This window comes from Elephantulus edwardii, unplaced genomic scaffold, assembly GCF_000299155.1.
Source record: "Elephantulus edwardii isolate Elephantulus edwardi_28Jun2011 unplaced genomic scaffold, EleEdw1.0 scaffold00101, whole genome shotgun sequence".
Taxonomy (NCBI): Eukaryota; Metazoa; Chordata; class Mammalia; order Macroscelidea; family Macroscelididae; genus Elephantulus; species Elephantulus edwardii.
The window spans coordinates 7,938,756-7,944,896 of record NW_006399851.1 but is presented as its reverse complement, the minus strand read 5'-3'; the positions used below and the strand labels follow the sequence as shown (position 1 = coordinate 7,944,896).

The 6,141-nt window shown below is 40.8% G+C and overlaps 1 protein-coding gene and 1 pseudogene across 1 annotated transcript in view; one reads left to right on the top strand and one right to left on the bottom strand.

The window, feature by feature from the left end:
- Positions 1-1,869, top strand: part of LOC102854967 — a 5,174-nt pseudogene extending 3,305 nt beyond the window's left edge.
- PHACTR1 (phosphatase and actin regulator 1) overlaps positions 1-6,141 on the bottom strand; it is an 815,088-nt gene that overhangs the window by 423,790 nt on the left and 385,157 nt on the right. The gene's annotated exons all lie outside the window — the stretch shown is intronic.

The following is a 6,141-nucleotide window of genomic DNA, read 5'->3' as shown; positions in this document are numbered from 1 at the left end:
CTTGAATTTTTCCTTGGGTTTGAAAATTATTAAAGATTAGCAAATGGAATATCTGAGTTGTTACATCCCACTTTTTAAGTTAAATGTATAGCCTTACAAGTAGTGTTGCTGTTGTAGATGGCACTGTGTCCGCTATGGCTCACAGCGACCCAATGAACAGATCTGAGCCTTGCCCTAACCTGAGCCAGGCTCACCATCCCTGATATGCTTGAGCCCATTGGGAAAGTCCCTGTGTCAATCTATCTCCTTGAGTGTGATTCTTACTCTGATTCTTCATCTTTACCAGTATGATGTCTTTTTCCAATGTTTCGGTCCTCTTGACAGCATGCCCATAGTATGTGACACTAAGTTTTACTATTCTTGCCTCCAAGGAACACCTTTCCAAGACAGACTTGCTTGTTCTTTTAGCTGTTAATAAGATATTACCAAGTTTTTCTCCAATACAGCAATTCAAAGACATTGGTTCCCCTCTGGCATCCGCATTCATTGTCCAACTTTCACACGCATAGAAAGAAGCTGAAAAGACCATGGCTTAGATCAAGTGCAACTTAATCTTTAAATTGGCATCATTACTCCTTAGCATTTTTGAGAGGTCTTTAGCAACAAACTTTCCCAATATTTTCTGACTTCTTGATTGCTGTTACCTTGGGTGTTGATTGCGGATCCAGGAAAAATGAAATTATTGACAATTTTAATCTTTTTCCCATCTATCCTGATGTTGTCTGTTGACTTGGGGGTGAGTGTCTTTGTTTTCTTAATATTGAATATCATCCATATTGAAGGCTTTTGTTGTCTTTAATCTACTGCAGCAAAAGTTCAAAGACCTCTTCAATTTCTTCAAGCAAGATCTTAAAAGCATGTTGTGGTTGTTGTTATTGTTATGTGCCATCAAGTAGCTTGTGACTCACAGAAACCTTATGTACAACAGCTCTGAAGCCTGCTCTATCACGCACCAACCTTATTGTCTCTGACATACTGACCCCCATTGCCCTAGTCACTGAATAAATCCATCTCATTGAGGGTTTTCCTCCCTTGCGCTGTACCTCCACCCTCCCAAGCATGACGTCCTTCTCCAAGGATGGGTTCCTTCTTGCAACATGTTCACAGTAAGCCAGACAAAGCTTCAGAATCCTTGCCTCCAAGGAGAAGCCTGGTTTCACTTTCTCTTGGATGAATCTGTTCTCCTACCCATCCATGGAATAGTCAATATTCTTCTTCAGGACCACAGCTCAAAGGGATCAATTCTCCTTTTATCATCCATAGTCATTGTCCAGCTTTCTGACACATAGCAAATAATTTCACAGACTGCAAATAAATGCATAAACATATTTATTCTGGCTTATCTAGATAGTCATGAATATTTCTATTCTAGAAATAAAAGCACCATAAAAGGGGAGCTCTGGTGGCCTAGTGGTAAGGAGCTGCAACTACAATCCCAGAGGCGCACGGTTCGAATCCTCCAGATGCTCTTTCAAGGAAGGAGGGACAATCTCCTCCTGTACCAGTCAGATCTGATTTGACGGTACACTCACACAAAAACAATAAAATAAAAAAAAAAATTTAAAAAGCACCATAAAAGAAGGTGTTCTTGACTATAATTGTCTTTCTCTGATGGCCTTCATATTACCATGATCCTGGAAGCTACTGCATAGGTAATTCAATTATCAGAGAGGTTTCAGCAGAGCTTCCAAATGAAGATAGACTAGGAAGAAAGGCCTGGTGATACGCTTCTGAAAGTTAGCCAGTGAAAACCTTGCCAATTACAAGAGTGTAATGTCTTCTTCCCTTGTTTTTAACCTGTATGCCCTCAGGAAGGATGAATGGCTGAAAGAGTCCATCATCATATTTGGTGAACTAAAGGACCCATGAGGTCAAAGGGGACTCTCAGTGTGACAGATTGGCACAATCACTGTTCCACTGGGCCCTGAGGATGAGAGAGCAGTCTTCTCTTCCATTGTACATAAGTTCCCCAGTGTGTTATGTCTTGTACAAAATGTGGTGTAATTTGTTAAATAAAAAAGTTGGCAGTTCAAATCCACAAGCCACTCCTTGGGAGGAAGAGATGGCAGTCTCCTGGAAGGAGCTTTGGAAACTCTGTGGACAGTGGCCATAAGTGGAATTCAGTCCATGGCAGGGAGCTATTTAATCCTAAAACCAAAACCCCGGGATGTCATTATTTCTGTTCTTCACATCAGGAAATAGATGCTCAATGGGATTAAAGAAATTTCCCAGCTCACACAATTAGCTTTTTGCCTAGAAGAAATCTGAGCTAAAATGTGTTTAAACACTAAGCATATTTTTCCTTCTCCAGTCATCCCCTGACATTCAGAGAGCAGATATTGTAGTGTTTCTTCAGTGGACCCTTGGCACTAATTTAGGACAGAACTATATAGTATCATCAAATGGAACCAAGATAGCTTACCAGTCTATAGGCATAGGGCACAGAAACCATTCCTGCCGAGCCGAAAAGAGCAGCTGGTGGTGAAGAGAATGGGGGTAAAAATAGGATGCCCACACTCCTATCTATTATGTATACTGGTAGATTCTGGTCCTTTGCATCTTGAAAGCAGACTGCAGTGGTAGATTCCTTGATGTCCTTTCCACACTGGGGATCATAGCTAGAGTACGATAAGCACCTCAATGTTGTTTAACAAAAGCTCTCTGTCAGCTAATGATAATTAACCATTGGGACAGAATCACAATCATGTCTGCATAGAGAAGGTACAGGAACAAATTAGTAAGATGATACATAATGGTAAAGCTGGGCTTCTGTCCAAGTGTGAGAATATATGAAATGGAATGGGAAGTGTGACTGTTTCTTGAATTCCAGATGTGTGTAGGGGAAGCTCTGGAGGGCCAGCTATGGTGAGATTTTCTGTGGAGGCTGTGGGTATATAAAAGTATGGCATATAGCCTTTCCTCTTCAAAAAAATAAGACAGCCCAACTGACTGAGTAGCATATCAAAACACACTCTACAACATAAGAAGGGGGTGACCAAAGGCCAATCTTTGCTCTTAACAAGCTAGTTTGTACTCCTCTCCCAACACTCCAGGGTGCTGTGTTCTGGTGAGCTTAAAAAACAATTTTTTATAGTAGAGAAGCCATAATGAAAAGAGATTCTGTTGCATTTTCTCCATTATATTTCAGCAGAGCCTTTTTTCCTGCCCTATCTGTCAAAAAGACCAAATCCAAACTAACTTCCACCTAAATCAATTCCAAATCAGTCACTCTGTAAGACAGAGTCTTGGCCCTATCATAGAATGTCCAAAGCTAGTAATCATTACGAACATGGACTGCCACATCTTTCTCTCACAGATCAGATGGTGTATTTGAACTGCAGGGCTTTTGGTTAGCAGGCTTGTTCTTCAACCATTGCATCACCAAGATGCACAAATTCTGGTAACAACTGTTTGCAGCCTTCTTGCATGTAACTAAAAGATATTTATAGCAATGTGCTTAAAAAAAAAAAGGCCTGGCAATTAATCTACTTCAAAACATCACCCTACAGAACACAGATCTTTGACACACACGAGGGCGTGATGAGTTGAAATCAACGGGAATCACACAGTAACAGTACTGGTACAATAAACTAAGAGAGGCCTAATAAGAGAACACACTAGAATGTGGTACTGTAGATTAAGGATAGGAAAGCAATACTTGCATGCATGAACAGATATATAAACACAGATTGATTAATGACCAGAAAGAAAGAATCTAAAAGTCAATTTGTCTCTCTGTAATGAATTTGTAGAGGAAGAAAAAAAATATCTCATTACTATGGGGCTGGGATTGATTCAGAGCTGACCTTTGAGTGGGGTTTCTGAGGCTGTAAATCACATGGGAGGAGACTGTTCATCTTTCTCCTGTAGGGTTGCTGATGGATTTGAATGGCCAGAGAGGTACCAACTCTTGAGTTAGCAGTACAAAGCCCTATAGACTAGGACATCAGAGCTACCCAGAAAATGAGGTCCATGTCCCTCAATGGGATGGGAGGGACTACACAAATGTGAAATATCTGTCAAGAGATAAGGAGAAGTATTGATTTGGGCAAGTCTGTTGTCAGGGACTTTTCCAAAATACTAAAGAGCAGTAATACCAGTTCGAAGACTAAGGTGCACCTGTTTCAGGCCATGGTCTTTTCAGTTACTTGCTATGCATCTGAGAGCTGGATAGTGACTCAGGATGACATAAGAAGAATTTATAGTTTTGAGTTGTCATGTTAGAAAAGAGTAGTGAATATCCCATGGACTGCAAAAAGAATTAACAGGTATATTTTGGAAAAGGTGCAACCGGAGTGTTCGTTGGAGGCAAGGATGACAAAACTTTGTGGTGGGAGGTCAGCAAAAGAGAAGAAGACCTCCATCTAGATGGATTGACATAGTGATTGCAGCAATGGCCTCAGTGTATCAGAGATAGTAAGGATGGCACAGGATAGAACAGGATTCAGGTTTGTTGTTCATGACTCATACTTGACTCAATGGCACGTACCAAAAATAATAACAAGGGAATTGTCTTCTTCTCGATTGCTTGCTATGCATCTGATAGCTGGACAATGGCTAAGATAGACAGAAGAAGTATCTTTACCTTTTATTATATGTTGGAGAAAAGTGTCGAACATACCATGGACTGCCAAGAGAACAAATAGATCTATTCTGGAGAGGGCGACACCAGGTTTCTCCCTGGAGGCAAGGATTTTTAAAGTCCGTCTCACATACTTTGGGTATTTTGCCAGGAAGGACCAGTCTTTGGAGAAGGACATCACACTTGGAAGGGTTGAGGGACAGACAGGGCCTCTTTGCCCATGAATGCATGGCTCTGCATCCCGTCTATCTCCTGGTTTCTAACACCTTTGCTGCTGCCTCCACTATCTTGCCTCATGATTCATACATCTTCTCGTTGAGGGTACAAACTTCTGACTCAGATTTAGGAAAGATTTTTGGTCAAAATGACATCCTATTCTCTCTGACTTTTCTTTCTTGTTGGTAGCAAGATCTCCATTCTCGCCCTCAATATAAAGCTTAGAGGCATAGCAAAATGACTGATCCTCATGTTGTTGTTGGTGGTGGTGTGTGCCATTGAATCAGAACTGATCCATCTGACCCTCCAATGGGTTTTCAGAGGTGGTAAATCACACCAGAGGAGATTGTCCATCCTCCTCCCTTGGAGCAGCTAATGGATTCAAATCGCATGCTTTTGGGATTGTATTGCAGCTTCTTACAACTAGGCCACCAGGGATAGGCCCATCCTAGCAGATTCTATGTACGTTATTTTATTATTAGCAACTAGCAAGTCCTCTTGTCGTTGTTGTTTGTTGTTATATGCCATCAAGTCAACTTCAACTCACAGTAGCCCTATGTACAATTGTTCTGAACCTTGCCCTATCTTGAGCCAACCTCACTGTTTTGAACACACCCACCCCCATGGCCACAGTCACAGTGTCAATCCATCGTCTTTGCTCCCAAGGAGCACTCTGGCTGCACCTTCTCCAAGATATATCTGTTTGTTATTTAGGCAGTCCGTAGAATATTCAATACTCTTCTTCAACACCACAGTTCAAAGGCATCAATTCCTCTTCTGTTACCCTTAGTCATTATCCAGCTCTCGGATGTACAGTATGTAAATGGGAAGACCATGGCCTGAATCAGGAGCACCTTAGTCCTCAAATTTATATCATTGCTCCTCAAAAACTTTAGAGTAGTCCCTACTTTCAGACTTTCCCCAGTGCAATATGTTTTCTGATCCCCTGACTGCTGGTACCAAGTGTATTGTTTATGGATCTAGGTAAAAGGAAGTTGTTGACATTTCCAATCTTTTCTCCATCCATAATGTTGTCTATATGGTCACTGGCCCTATGACATTAATAGTATGATACAATGGAATTGATGACAATAGGCTTTTGTGTTTGTTTTTATGCATGTGAGTGTAATTGCATTTGAAAATAAGCATTTTGTTATGTTAATGAGGTCATAGCAATGTAAAGTGTTTATTATGCCTTTTGTCTTATACTAGCCGTTTAAAGAATTGTTTAAAAATTGTGATTTGAGTGGAAGTTTACAAGGAGATCAGTATTCCATTCACCCATTCATACATTCTTTGTTTTATGACATTCATTCCAGTTCACACATTATCTTAGCACTCTT